The sequence below is a fragment of the Callorhinchus milii genome, unplaced genomic scaffold (assembly GCF_018977255.1).
Source record: "Callorhinchus milii isolate IMCB2004 unplaced genomic scaffold, IMCB_Cmil_1.0 Scaffold521, whole genome shotgun sequence".
NCBI lineage: Eukaryota > Metazoa > Chordata > Chondrichthyes > Chimaeriformes > Callorhinchidae > Callorhinchus > Callorhinchus milii.
In genome coordinates this window covers 20850-37048 of record NW_024705262.1, presented here as the reverse complement: position 1 = coordinate 37048, position 16199 = coordinate 20850, and positions in this window count along the sequence as shown.

The following is a 16199-nucleotide window of genomic DNA, read 5'->3' as shown; positions in this document are numbered from 1 at the left end:
CTGCATTGGGTGCAGTCATGGAGAAGCCGGACTCTACACAAGCCGGATCCACCTGGCTGATCATAGGATAAAGTTGAGAATTCCAGTTGAACGCTTCCCTTTCTTAGTAGTTACGCCTTAAAGTCAATCGTCGAGCGAGGGCGGATCAGTAGACTTAAGGCTCGAACCCCCACTGTGATTTTATGACGGTCTATAGAAGTGCCCGGGACTGTGATTACCCCAACTACGGATAACCCTTTATGGTATTTGCGAGTATCTTGCTGATGCTAATCGGCCATTCCATCTGATTCGTATTCTGGTGCAATCTGTTCGGAGTCCGTATTAAAGCGAGACACGGAAGCCTCTGAAAGTCAATTAGCTCGTGGTATGTCGCCTGGCTGGCGATAGCATCTCTTGTCCTACCCGGTAAGTGTTTAAACTCCCATCGTGCATAAGCGCAAATACGGCTTACAAAACTAGCTATATGGTCATCTGGCAATGTTCTTTGCTCCACCACATTTATTGCATGCATGGTTCGGATTACTTATGCTGTGTCGGAATGAATGTGGAGAAGTGCCAGTTATCTGGGTCAACTATACGAGGAGCTCAAAATACGCGAGTATACTCCACCCTGCTTTGCGAAGTAAGCCTCTAATCTGAATACAAGTTTAGCCATTGTTAACAGAGAGTAACATACATGCCACACGCGGTATACTTCACCTACCCTGAGACCTAGTTGAACTGATCTACCTAGGTCTTCTACTACCTCTCTCGTCAATGGTGATAGTAATCCAGTTGCCTTGGCACCGACAATTAGTGTTCGCCTGTTACGGCCCTGACTACGATGCACTGGCTTCCCGGTCGTCGCCTCATGTCTAGCACCTTGCACGTTGATCGATAACTAGGGCCTACGCCCTTAATTTAGGTTAATGTCTCTATTCTAATGTATTCAGCTGGGGAGAACCTATCGGGTCTCGACTCAGATCCTTCGTGTAAGGTAAGACAGTCTTGTTGGAGCACGGCGCCACAGAGCAATGTATCTGAAGGTAGCTTCCATGGTCGAAATTGCAACTGTGTGAGGACAATCGGTAACGAGGGCGGCTTGCTGTTGCAGTACCCATGTAAATAATCCGCTAACCGGCGGCAGATTCGATAGAGATAAACACGCAAGGTGGATTCACCACCAAGTGACTGCGTGACCGTGCTTGAGGTGATCGAACATTTTGGAATGATGGCGCTAGCTCCTAAATAACGCTTTTACTCACAAAACAAGCCGCTTCATACAGCCCATGGTTTCTTGATAGATCATCGAGGCAGGCCGAGTCGCCCGGACCTCTCTTATATGAGTACAGGCGCTTTGATAACGACCACTCATCCGGCACCGATAGTCGCGCAATGATGCTCGGTTTCTCCTCAGTTTGGTCAAAAGCCAAAATCGGGGTAGGGAATTGTGTGAATTGGTAACTTGTATGTCCCATCCTGAACCCTGATCAATACCTGTAGGGCTGTCGTACACTCCGCAGCACCTTGTGGATGCTATTGTTGGCATAAAAATGACACTCGAAGTCCGATCTGTGACGAGGCGGGTGAGCAATAATTAGTTTAGTTAAACGCACGATTGCCTCGGAACTTAGTCTTATCCATCGAGCCATTCTTTGTACCTGCAAATCCGATCCACCATTCAGAAGCTGCAGTTGGAATAATCCAATTCTGTACAAGCGAAATCATAATGCCCGGCGTCAAAGGGATTCCCGATTCTATCTCAAACGACAACTACCTTGATCTACAGACAGTTCCAGTTTACAAGCAGGTTAGATGAGCATGGGGTATACCCATTCCTGGAAGTATTCTGGAGTAGAACAAAGGGGTAAAACACATCTTATTGTGGCCCTCAAATATCCATAGTCGAACTTGCAAGGGTCAAGATGTATTCTTGGTGCATATACTGCCAGAGTGGTCCCCGGTTTATTGATAACGATTTTTGGGGACTTGGAAATAACGTGCGAGAAAGGCGTTGCATGAATCCTCGGGCCAACAGCTGCCACACATGAGTGATGACGTTCAACGGGTCTTCTGCGACCCAATTTGTCTCAGAACCGACGAATTCTGAGAAATAGCTCAATTGAATCAGGCGTTGATCGTTCTGCGACGAGATCTGTGATGAATCTATACAGGTGCTGAACACCGGAGCACGGGAAAATATCTTCAACTTATTATGCTTGCCGAGGTCAGTGGTCATAACAGGCGACTCAGAGTCCGCACGAGCCCGCGGGATGTTTCCTAACAGTCCGGAGAGCACGGTTTGTGACAGCTCAGTTGAGCAGAGCCTACAAGACGGAACCGCAGTGTGGATTAAAGCGGATCAAGGGCTTCCCGACTCCGCTAACTGACCTACCCCTATGGTAGTCGGAACCGCGGTGCAAATTTTGTTGAACGCTGTCGCCTCAGCATCTATTTTAACTCCGCTATTGTATGGGGTAGTATACTCACGGTGTTTCCGAAACACCAAACCCAAACTCCAGTTTAAGCATTGTTTTCTCTATCTCTCCGAAGTAATGACTCCCTTTACATAAGCGAGAAGTGTCTCAACGCGGTTAGGCCCGCCACAGTTTCATTGAGAGACGATACTCGCTTACAAGAAATACAGTTTCCGGCCCTCCCACGACTAGACTTTATGCGCTGTAAACAAGGGGTGACGACAGTGTTAATATAAACCGTGGTTTGTTCAGGTCGTGGCTAGAAAGATTTGTCCGACTTTTGCGACCAATTTTCACCCCATCCCCGACTTTCATACGGGTCCAAGTGATGTCAAGACCGGAATTTGTTTGAGAAAGGACGTCTGAGGATACAAACACTGAACGAAATTAACAGTGTGGTCCAGACTCGTCGTTACAGGTACAGAGGTGGTGTACTTCTCCCAGCGAGTGTCATTCATTTATAGACAATATCTGTAAGGCAACAGATTCTTCACCGAGTGATGGAGCGGTTGATGTGGTTGTCGAGTAATCACGTATCGCCGCCTGTTGGCACCATGCGATAGGGCTTAGCCATTGTCACTATGTTCATGCACCTAGTCCCTTTTCTTCAATCGCATCCCCACCTTCCCGGACACGGTTTATCTACTTGCAATACTATGATCCTACCGTTCCGAACGAGTTCCTGGGTCGTGACTTGTGTTTATCGTCTGCTCTGCGCGGGATGTATTCATAAACGCTTGGGTTTCGAATAGACCAAGGGCACACATATGCGTCTGGAAATTAGGACCTACAGCGTACTAATCACACCCACTGCCCACGGAAAGTGAGACTCCGCCAATACTCGGGATTGCTTACGATCCAGTATTTTGTAGGGGACACTCCCACTCAAGTCGCCATCGACATAGCTTTACGGGAACTGCCCTAGCGTACCCTGAATAGCCTCAGGCTTCATTATGGGTAGGGGTGGTGCGGAATTGAAGGCTGCCCGATCACTCACTTGAATACGAACGTACTCGGAAGGATCCTTGTCACGCTGGATGTGGACGGAGCCTACATTGGGTGGCTTTCCTACACCATCTCCAGGTACCTCCTGCAACTATTAAAGATGTGCTTCTTATTTATAAGCATATAATCACACGGAGCTACGGGGGGATTGTCCCCTATATATGCCATCCCTGAGCGCCGTGCTTTCATGGTACATCAAGGCAAGTCAGGTGTCTTCACGGCAAACTCACTTACTTGCGGCCCGACAGGGAATTATAAACACGCCCATTCACACAACAGCTAAACTGTGAACTTTGAGGCACACTGGGCTGTGCGGACGCAATTAGATTGCTAAAGCTGGATAACACTCTTTCGCCCTCTGAGAAATAAACAGTTGTGCTCTCTGCCTTTGACGTTGCCACAAATATAAAAGGCTTAACGATTTGGCTCGAATCACGTCAGTAACCGTGGTTACTGGAAATGACCGCTAACTCCGCACGAAGTAGCCACAATATTCATCACAAAACGACCGACGTAGGCCAAAAGTGCGTGTCTACTATCATCAGGCAACAAGCAAGTAATGATCTGAAGAACACTATCAGTCTCGGCGAAATTTGGTCCGCCCCTATGCCGCGCCTGTGGTTCAACGTAATTCGGCACCCAATGGAGTTGCCCGTTCGCAGGGTGGGTTGCGGCTGCATAAGAACTAAAGGCAATTGGGTAGATATCCCCTGCACGCAACCGAGGAAACCAAGCCGAATACTCCGAAACGCACCGAGCAGTTTTCCCAACCTATAATTCCAGATGCGGGAGTGCATATGGTACGCCTTGGGGTGGAACTCAGTATGTTGTATAAGAGAAATATACGATAGCGTCGGTGTTGATGTCTTCAAATGGGGGCTATGCTATTAAGGACTCTCGTGAGATAGAGGATCTCGCATAGGGACCGAGAACTACCCACGTTTCTCAAGACAGCCATTAACGCGGCATGCTACTACCCCGCTCCTCTAGGATGGAGCTAGCTCTTCAAAACCCGCGTCCCATTACGGTAGTCGTTCGGACCGCTAAAACGAGGTCCAATTCAATTGTAATACGGTGCGGCGCCGTGTATCCGGCAACCCTGCCTTGAAACCGAGGATGTCGTTAGATAAGATGTCCCACATGCCCCAGTGTGCGGGTATACTTTCCAGAGAATATAGCCGCCGAAATCAGACCAAGACTCACCGCTATAATCTGCCGGCTTCATCAAGAAAGCGACCGCGTAATTAACGTGTATCAGGTTCTGCCTAGGGCATTATTTGCTCGCACGCTAACGGCTTTTACGGGCCCGGCCTTGGAAGTCCGTATTAGGACTACCGTCGAAAGACACAAATAAATCCTCATTTCCTGCAACGCTCAGGGTATGCCGCGGAAACTCTAGCAGTTGAGAGTAGCTCGTCAGGTGAAAGTTAGGTAACCTCATTCCGACGGTCCTTCTACCATGCGAACCGTGCAGCATGCGCTTCTACGGCTGGATTGGCCCAAACCGTCTTCGGGAACTGTAATTATGTACTTAAACTCCTCCTCCATTAAGTGTCAGGATTTTCTACCTATGCCACCCTTTTGCCACTACGCTTTATTTAAACTGGAGAATCTGAGCTATTAACTGCCTGGTGCAGCATCTCATAGCCCCCTCGCTTCCGCTCCCGGGAACGGTTTAAGGGGATCGTGCCCCCGTCCATACTATACTACATGCCGCTTACTCCTAGCGAGTGCTCAGCTTGACTCGCGTTTAAAAAGAAACGGTTCGACCATTAGCAGATATACGCATTCGAAAGTTATGGCAAGCATCTAGTGGTACAGCTCAAACCGATCTATGTGACAATACATTAGATAGCTCATATCGGCTCCGAAACTCGTTGCGCGACTGAACATTCGTCCCAGACTACAACGTCCGCGATTTCTCTTCGGCTATCTCTGCCCTTCGGACGACAACACAGCATACTGCGTTTACAGCTAACTGCTTCCGTCAATAAGGAAACCCCAGTGTTAGGTCATATGGCTCCGTAAAGGAACACTAATCGTCACTAGGCTACTCTGCGTGGCCGATTATCGGTACATGTGTGTCTCTGATACGGTCACCAATAACTCAGGGGCTCCGCTATAGTCCGGTCACGATGTCTGACATCGGCGGGATATGTACTGTTACACGGGGAAGCTAAGTGACCCGCCAAGAAACGAGCTGCGACTCTGTCTTAACCTTGGTTGTAAGGCCTACACCGTGTCCGCGGGTTCCCAAGGACGTCCGTTGACCCTAAGCTCCAAGCGATCCGAGCGGCTTTGGGAGTGGCAACAGTCGTTACCCAATCGCCACGTTACGGGAGCGTAAACCTGCGGTCACCCGCAAGGCTACTACCTGGTATTTTAACTCAGCTCTTTGGAGGAACAGTTGTTCATCATTTAAATCTTAGCATTTGCGTGCCGTGATTCCATTATGTCATGCGGTGATATAGTGGCGCGACATTTCTTTAACAGTCTGGAACTACCAGGGTACGAATTTCCAGTCACACGGTTCCTGCTACTCTCCAAGTGTGGGGCTTAGTAAAGTGTGAGATCGGCCACTCAAAAGTTTTTTGTGGTTTTCGTCTCGTCGCGCGACTTATTATATAGAGGACGGGAGCATATTAGATGCCTTGAGCAGCCTCAAGTTTGGAGTTGGACAATGTTTATTGAGTCCTAAAGTTTAACTCTACACTACTCGTCACTTCATTACTCTAAGGGTTGATAAGCTCGTGTCGACCTGGTATCCCAAAAAACGTGAGTATACAGAAACTACGGGTACTGTACCAGGGGTGTCATGAATACACCCACCCTTATACGAGCAGCGGTAGTCAACTTAAAGGGATAACAGCCAGCTAAGACCTCACAGATAGCGTCTTTTTGCGGTCATCCAAGCAATAGATGGACGTAGGAAGAACGCCACGCCGACTACAACTACTCGGTGCGCCACCAAAAGTACGCCTACCCTGCGCGTATCAGGGTATCGTTACGCGTTCAACGTTCTGACCCATTGAACGAACTGGATGCGCAGGGTGAAACTAATGCTTCGCTCATGTTGAGATGTTAACCTAATGACCAGGACGAAAATACTTGTGAGTTGGGGATACCTAACCCCATCGTTGGGGATTGATAGGATCAGGGGCGTTTACGTCTCGCGGAATAGAGACATTGACCGGTAACATTCCTCGGTCCTTCTCCTCTCTTGGATGGAAACGAATTCCGAGATTAGACCTAGAATCTGCCACACATAACCATGAAATGGTTGGCTGCGTATCTCTTGCACGGAGTCACCGTTCGGCGGTAGATCTTTTGAAGCGACTACCTAAGAGAAGGCTGTCCGTGTTTTAAAGTAAATGGCTTATATCTGCAATCAAGAGGGTGGACACTTTTCTGAATGCTTAGGCTCTCACACGAACCATTAGTGAGAAAAAACTCAGCAACTATGGTCATGACGCCCTGACTGAGGTTATCCGACTTGAGCCACCTGCACAATACGATTGTCAACGACTTTGGTCACTTGATGGCTTCCTTACCGGAGTTTCACACTAACGCTATTATCCACGAAGACCCTTCATCCATTAACATGAGTTCCGACACTCATCATTGAGCGGACAGGGAGATAGGCGATTAGACCTGTTTAGCGCTCACCGACTCTCTACTCACAACGAGGTGTTCCTGAACCAGCTGATTAGTTTTCAAGACGAGATGGGCGAGTTCTCTTTTTTGACAGATCCGTTATGACATCCTTAGCTAGCCAAAAACGCCCTCGTATCTGAGGTGTGTTCGCGATGCTCCTATTCCCATATGACCGACGGCCCTGTCCATCCCGAGCGAGAAGACGGTGTTGTTGGAGCCTCGCAGTCCAGGTTAGGTATTGCACGACTGAGTGCTGTTTCTGGAACCGCGACCTGCCTCCGACCGGCTAGCTGCGATAGCTGTAGCTATACGGGTGGAATTGAGAATTCCCTCCTATAGATCTATAGGGGAGCTTTCTTTTGGCGCTTGATTTGCTAACGCAGGGCTACGCACGTCTCTTCTGTTTCACACTAGGCAAGAATGACTAAACCGCTGCCAGTTAGTACAGCTGAAGCTCAGAAGTGTGATATTTCTGTGGCTTATACCCACTTTATTGTTTGTCTATGGCGCGCGGATGGGAAATGAAGTGATCTCAATACCGCGGGAAGAATAGGACATTAACCCCGGCCGTTCTGCGGTCGCACGCGAACACGAATCGCAAGGGTTCCCACAGAGAGGTACGCATACAGACGTCCATGAAAGCCGACGTGCAAGACTTCGTCACATTCCTAAAAGAGGAAAATGCCAAAATCTAGCACATACAGTTGGTACTGCCGTTATAACTGTGGATGTTTAAAATTGAGGTCTGCCGTCATAAAATTCTGGATACTTACTCTCGCCACCACCCTAGTTAATCGCAACTCTCTCTGAACCCTCAGGGTCGATCTCTTGCTGGGAGGAAAGCTGCGAAAATTTATGCGCAAATGCTATGGATGTTCTTGGAGTTTCCGCCTACTTGAAGAGGCGAACTAGTTGGCTTTGAACTATTAATTATTGGGGTACGTCCCCTTGCTCGTGTCTTGGCGCGGGCTCCCTCGAGCATATCGATATCTACGTCCTCTTAGCCACTTCCTAATCGTCGTAATCGGCGAGCTCGGTCTCTCGGCTGCTTAAAATTCCAGCGAGATCCTGGACGGCCGAGGCTCCCGGCCTTGGCGACTGGAGGTGGACAGCACACGAAAGCCGGGAGAGTATTACGCTGTTACTAAACAATCGGCCAATTAAATGAAAAGCACTAATATCCCCCATCTTAGGTTCCGATTCCAACTTCATCGAAGAAGTCTTCGCGACGGCCCGTGAAACCAAAACTTTCCTTGTTCAACAACCGGTCTGGTTAAGACATTTTTGCTGCCGAGAGCTACACCTCGAGCCAGCGTGATGTTATCGCTCGCAAATCAGGGTGTCAATGACTCCTTCCCAACCAGATAATCGGTTTGTCTCCGTCAAGCAGCGCGTCCCACGAATATGTTAAAGAGCGTTAGACACGTCCCCTGACGAAGCAAACTACTGCACGACACACACGTGTGATGTGATTGTGTGTCATGTACCGCACTAGCAAGGGAAGCTCACTGTCTGAATTCTGAAGGTCAAGTCCACGCTGATGAGTTTAATGCTGAGAAGTTACGTCGGAGCAAATTCAGCGAGTGGAGACACGAACGTGTGCGTCAGGTTGCTGAACATCCACAGTCTACCGCTGCTGAGGGAGCAACGATATTAGCCGAAGTCCCCAATAGCATAAGATGATGATCTACAAAATGGACGTCGAGATTATGGATAACTCAAATGTCTCGTATATGCCCCCACCAAGCGGCAACGTATTTTGTTCAGGGCGATCATGTATGTTTGATGCTTGATACGATCCCCGTGCCGAACCCGACAGAGATTCAACAAATGGGGTCGGATGGCACAGGTCTAGCGCACCAGACACGTAGTCCCTCCCATTAGTCAACTTGGATATAGGTCCATTACTTTGGGAATTGTATTTGAGAAGTATCGCAGGTCGAGTCAATCACCAGCTAGCCCGGCAAGAACGAACCCCCCGGGTCCGGCTCGAGACGGGCAGGTCGATGGTGACGCAGATCGTCAGCCCCAACATTGACTGAATCAGTTGAGACCTTATGCTAGCTCAAGCCCGTGTGGCTTCAACGTGGGGAATCCCGAAGCGTGCCTTCTCATCTCCGTTGGTTTAATCAAAACGCCAGTCCTCAGGTCGCGCAGAAGTTGCACCCGGTAAGGCAGGGGCCTAACAGTTGCCGGCACGTGCACTAAATTCATTTGGGGTCTCCTGACACCTTACGCATAATTGGAATGCTACATCGAAGAACTGCGCTTGACTATTTGTCACTGCGGGGGGCACGTCTGAACCCACCTCGGAATCAACATCTGAGGTTATGTGTTTCGCGAGTTAACCCGTACGGGATGACGCCGATCCAGCAAGGGAACCTGCGGTGCGTGTATCACTTAGAAAGCACCTTTCTTTCTACGTTCGCAGCCAGTAATTGACGAGATCAGGGCAGAGTCCTAATCAGCGCTTCCTCCAAGTAACCCACCATGTGTTGAGGCGAGGAAGGTGAGACTGCCTAGGTATGTTTAGGACGTGGTAACCCACTCTTTAGCAACTCTAGCGGTTCAAGGCAAGACGACCCAATTACCGTTCACAAAAACCCGTTGGTCATCAATGGGGGGAGGCATCACCTTTTGCCCCTGTGCACAGAAACGGTGCCATGTGTCCATAGAAGTGCTTTTAAAAGGCGTGCCGCTTGCAGTGTATTGGAGCCCGTGGCCACTCGAATCAATGGAAAATCACTCGCGATTAACTACTTGTTTAGGAACTTTAACTCTACTCCTCCCACACCAACGGCATACATGTGTCAAGCATGCCGTAGTTATCGTCAAGCCGTTCAGGTACTTTATACTGCCAGCCTTTGGCTAGTGCGCATACAACCTGGTATACACGATCAGAGTGAGGTAGCTGCTATGCATGAACAAAAAGCGGGGTCCTCTGTAGCTAACGATCGCTAGGGAAAACAACTCTCGCATCAATTTGCAGTTAGCACGTCTTCCCCTGTTAGTTACATCCGACCCGCATCTGCCAGGGGTTCTGACTAATGGACGCTAGTGGGTTGAACGTTGGAGGGTACCCATGTCGTCTAGCTTGAGGCCTTATTGAAACAAAACTTGAGATGATATTGGTCCGCACAACAGGTGGTTTAAAGGGTAGAGTAAGGATACCTACTCCGATGCTACTAACGCCGCGGTACCATGCCGCCTCCACTCCCGGGTACGATTCTACAACGAACTCCTAAGGACTCGAATACCTTGCTAGAATTTAGAAGTCTTGCGTACGATCGTTATTTCCGATCTCCGGATTCTGGCCATGTGCGATTATAAACTACGGGTATCCCAAACATTGAACATCGTTTATCCCCGGTCGTGAACCATCCGATCGCAGTCCCGTTGTGCCTGGGTACTTCTAGCTCCCGTCGGGACTAGCATTACTTTAATGAAAAACCGTCAACGCCAGTACATACTTCTCGTTTTCTATGGCAGAGATGTATGAATACAGGTTCAGGAGACTTATGCTCACAGATGAGTCATCTCTATCGGTTCCGATTGTATGCAGTAGCTCTACGATCACAAGGAGATTTGCCTCAGGGCTTACTAACCAACTACGTACCCTGATCTCTTTGGGGACCGACATCAGTTCGAAGCCCCCAGTATTGGACGACATTCAAATAGAAGCTACGCGTCAGACCCGTGACTATCTTTCAGTTTGGACGAGTCGTATACTGCGGGGGACAGATAAACACATTCACGGTGTCTTTGTAACCACTGCGAAGTCAGCCATTACCTGTTTTTAATGTGGTGCGGCCATCCGCTTTTGTCTGGCTGATTGCTTCGTCCCACGGTGACCTTCACATTTGTGCTTTCCAATGATGCGCGAGCTGCAGCGAATTGCAGAACAGTGTCAAGGTCCACCATACACGATCCCATGGGCTTGTACGTCATCCTGTCGGCTATTCCATGCCCCTGCGCTTTTCGTGATATCACTTAAAATAACATACCTCCCTGGGTCCTCGGTCGCCAAGTCTGGATTACTGTTGTCTACACGCCCGCGACGTCGATCCGATCCATCGATGCATAGTGTAAGATCGCATTAGCTATCTTCCGAAGTCATACGAGCCTAAATCAAGCCCTCACGTAACCACGTACTTGACCGCTCTCGTGCACTATTGGTCCCTGGTTCGACAAGAATTTTTAGCAGCCTATATGCCTTACGAATGCCATCACTATCGCTGCATAGCTGACATCCCGTTCCGATTGCTGCAACCACACATGAGGTTCATTAGCCGAGCTCCCGATAGATCAACGCATAGCTGTGTCGATGGACGCTAACAACGTCGATCGGCACTCGCTTCTTCTTCGAACCTCTCTGAACCCTAGTCGGGCGTAGACCATCTTAGAAAGGCAAATCTAAACAGCAAGATAGGTCATCCAATTATTATACCTCCTAATCTATTGACTTCGGACAGTCCTTTTGCAATGGGCTCGACTGGTTAGGCAGTGAAAATTCGCTGGCAATGGGGTGGCTAGCGGTAGAACCTCAAAAAGTTGGACGTAACAGACTCGTAGTTATCCGCCTTTGAAGGGTCTCAGTATGTACTCATACATCATGACGCCTTGTTTGCTACGGATTGCGCTAATCATGGACGGGCTGAGACTTAAGAAGATCACCGGTGGCCGGAGGCGATCAGGGGGTTTAACTGTCAGCAGATTAACTAACCCCTGGCGAGAGGGAGCTCTCGACGGATCTGCCGTCCGTGGACGGACAGAGGCCGGCGTGGTCCCGGTCCACCGTGAAAATCTATCCAACACAGCACAGACACTAGTGACAAACCCACGTTTACCGGTGCACATATCCTCGCTCTGGGGCGTCCAATTGGTCTCCGTCCGCCTACTCACAGGGTTATGTCTGGCTTGAATGTTTGTCATCAAGCTTAATCACGGTTCTCCTAACCGTGTTGACTCCCCCTAGTCTTTAATCCAGAGAGCGTGACCTTTTGGTAAGTTTCGAAACTAAAATTAAGTAGCAGAGCGTAGTCGAAAACGTCGTACCCGTAACCAGTCGGTTTTGTTCGTAGGCTCTCACAGAGTCACCAATTCAAATCACACAAGGCTATTCCGTGAATCATATGGAGATTACTCGTAACATACTTCACACCCTGCGGTCGTTTCATCAAGCACACGCATGAAATCGCGGGTGTTGAGCAGCGATTTACCCGACGTCCGCTCCGAAGCGACCATGTTTACAGATGTAGTTAGCCTCCGTTGCTGGTGATGCGTTCCCACGTCCGGTCGCTTCCTTACATATTTACCCATTCTGAACTGTCGTAAACTCTTTACCCTTCGATTAGAGTCCCATTAGTAATTTATCGAAACTTAAGCAAAGTGCTTCCCCCACCTTAATCCACTTGGTCCAATACCCCACCATGTGGCATATGTCGACCGCGTCGATCTGCATATTAACAGTCTACTCTGTCGCCCGTATTCATTCCAAGCCAGCAGAGTCGTAACTCTAGACTGCCTGATTCCCGTTTTGCGGGGGGAGGTCCGTATATCCCGTAGTCAAGCAGCCGCTTCTCCAAGCTGACAAAGGTCGGAAATCCAAGGGTATCAGACCCTGTAGGTTGGCACCGCGCGAACGCCTCCTACGAGAACATACTTGGTGTCCCCCCAAGGGACTACGTTAATCTAGATATTCTCCGTTGTGAATCGATGCGTTAAGCTTCTGGACAACGCCCATTCGAGCTTAGTTTACTACCTTTCGCTTCTCGCACCCTCTTAAAATCAAGTGTCGAACTATTGTTCGCACGTGCATTTATGCTCGCCGACGAGATTCATGGCTAGACGATGGGAGTTGGCTCTTGACGGCATATATGGCGCTGGTTGGCTTGACCCTAAACCATCGTTATGTTCGCAGAGATGAGTGTTTGAAGGTGATCGTAAATCCCCAGTTATGCTTATGTACTGTGAGTACCACCCCATAGATGCTAAACACCGTGGATTAATTATGTCTGCGCGATGTTGGCGGTTTCCGCGTTGGGAAAGTCTAGTGCGAGCGGGACACTCATCTCGGTACGCTATGGACCTGCACCCCGCGCTTAGATGACAGCGATCTAGCTTCAAGTGCACTCACTTTTAGAGTCAAACGTTGGGGTCTTCCTTATCCCCGCACCTGGTGAAAGGTCACAGAACTCAAATCGTGGCGGTGTAAAGAACACCTACAAATATACACGATACCAAAAACGCTTAGCCTAGAATAATACATTTCTGATTTCTCCTGTCGTAACTTTTGGGGGGCTTATCGGACAGCTGAAATACTGGGAACCAATAGTTCCATCCGGGGTGCAATCTGGGTTGCGACCCCCAAGAGAGAAACTAAGTCCTAGAGTTGATGACGACCCACCATGTTAATTAACTTAATAGTTCTATTAGTCGCGTTCCACTGAGTGGCCTCGCTTGAGTCACCTATCTACCGTCAGCGCTTCGTTGCATTTCGCAAGCGATGGAGGAACGACGGGGTATGTAAATAGTAAAATAACAAGTGCCGCCGAGAGTCCGACTTCCAGTAATGATTGAAGGTAACGCACGCAGTACTTTTGTCCACGGTGGTCTTTAGATTAGCAAATCTGAGAAACTTTTTGCACACCCTTTGCTGCCATTGCCCGTGGAAGTTGTCGATACTCCAGCGTCCCGAAAGTGTCGCGCGTCGTCCCTGCAGAGTTGATGTCGTCTCAACGCAATAATAGAGCCTTCGGTGTTCGAAGGTAGCGTGACTAGGCGCTATAGCAAAGCCATATATACATCGCTCTTCTTTCCCGGAAGAGGTGACGAGGGCGGTGAGCTCGCTGCGGCAGCCAGTTAGCTATCTAAGGCATTGATTTCTGTTCCAGGGTCGATATTCACGCCCCTTTTATATACCCCAACACCTCCCTGTGCCGTCGTCGCAGTGTGGGGGATTTCGGACACACTAAAACAGCTATTTGCCCACGAGATTTCCCTAAGGTTTTAACTCTACTGCGAGCCGCTGCCGAGCAGGCGGTAACAAAAGGTATGCCCTTTTTCCAGCCTACATCGTCGCAATCGGATTGCATTGAACACATGTTTCTAGTTACGATGTTCCCTGTCGGACCTAGGGTTGTCTCCAGCTCCAATTGCATCGTTCCTTAGACTCTGATGAGTAGTCCTATCAGAGGATTGCCGAATACCGGCCTTTAGTCTCTACAGCTCGGCTGACGATGACAGGGGAAAAATCGAGACTTTACCTGCTGCCCGCCGTTCAGGGGTTTGAAGTCACCAATCTAGTGCCTCGGAGGTAGAATGGCACCCACAAGATGGATTTTCTAAGTTCGTTTGTGCACATGCAGCCTTAACATCTTTTTAAGGTCGTAATACTCTCCGAGGTGTATCGTGTGACCGGCGGTAGTCGGGCACTAAATGTGCGAATAGAGGCGTGATGGAGCTTGTGACTGAAGGAGGAACAGACCGTGGTTCGCCATCCTATGACTTCCGACGGTATTGATCGATGTCACGCCAAACTGGCTCAGGTGACTTTCTACGGTCGTAACGACACATGCCGAATTCTCATGCTTGTTGTTGCCACTACTTGGCGACGCTCTAATCCTACTAAATTCAGACTAGGCCGCTGCTCGAATGATGCGGCACAACCGCCGACGTGTGATTGGAGATCGGCACCTGGGAGTACAGGGGGGAGATTAATAATCTTGTTGTTAGCGCTTGCGACGATTGGGCCCGGAGGAATCTGCATACCTCATTGACTGACACAACACGCCGGAAGTTGCCTAGTCGGCACTCTTTCCAGTGCTTCAGGGTTCTAAATTGAGTTGGAAATAGAACGACCTGGGACCAACATCATATGGTGCCCTAAGATGATAGGGTCTATTCAAGTGAGAATTAAAAATTCCACTCATAGGCAACTACTCCGCGATGGAATCAGTCCGACGTGCGCCGGTAAAATGACTAGGGGAATAAGATTGCACTGCGAAGGCACAAACGTGATATTCATATCGCTCCCTAACTATCCAATGCCCTAGTAAGGTCGTTAATTATTAACGAAACTTCTGATTGCCTGGCATTTGATCACCAACTAAAAATACCCCTAGGGGGGTTTTAAATTATCGCATGCAGGTGTGGTTTTGCGACCTGGCCAGCTTAGTGGTGGTACAATGTCGTCGAGACTGACTCCAACAAACTCCTCTGCATTAAATTTTCCAGATCTGGTTCAGTATACTTCCCCAACTTTGTTGAAATTCAAGCTAGAATCACTCTCAATTCCCCCGCCAGGGGACCCACCGTACTCTTAGAATCACGAATGCCAACTGACCTGGACCGTGCCCGCAGCATCCGTTCGTATCGCCACGGGAGGTTAATGTACAACAACCTTGGCGTCATCATACAAAGTGCCTAGATCGGAATTCCGTTCGAGGAAAAAGCTGCAATGCATTCCATGAAGCTTTTCGGACGTTATAAATACATATAATACGCACACCGTGATATGTGGCGTAAGTTGGAGCCACCGCCGGTTGCTCTAGGTTCAGGTGATATACGTTCTTCCGAAGTGCTACTACAGTGTCTGACAACTACGTCCGAAACAGTCAAATCAATCAGAGAATTCCGTCATTCTGCTGCCCCAATGCACGTTACGCATGGAAACGGTAGTCAGTGTATAGAGGGTGCTATAGCGCAGCATCGCCTTCGGGCCGTACGAGGGCTCCGTCTGATGGAACTGTGTCAACCTTCTATATCGGTATCTACAGCGTACTTTAGTTGCTTCAGAGGTAATCCTTCCTCGAAGTAGCCCGCCCGACGCATGCCACACAATAGCAATTGCGAGCAAGACATTGACGTTCAAGGATCATTGTAGAAACACCGCTACCTCCCTTTGCTCAATCAGTATTAGCCTTTTTGCATTGGACCTTGCATACTAATAAGCTGTCTCAGACGCGCCGCTTCCCAATCGCGGGTGCCCCTCCACGAGTACGTCGGTGCAGCTGACTCAAATTGAAGTGACGTCTCTAACGAGTTACGAAGGCTGATTTTCGATTTCCTGAAGTAATATGTATG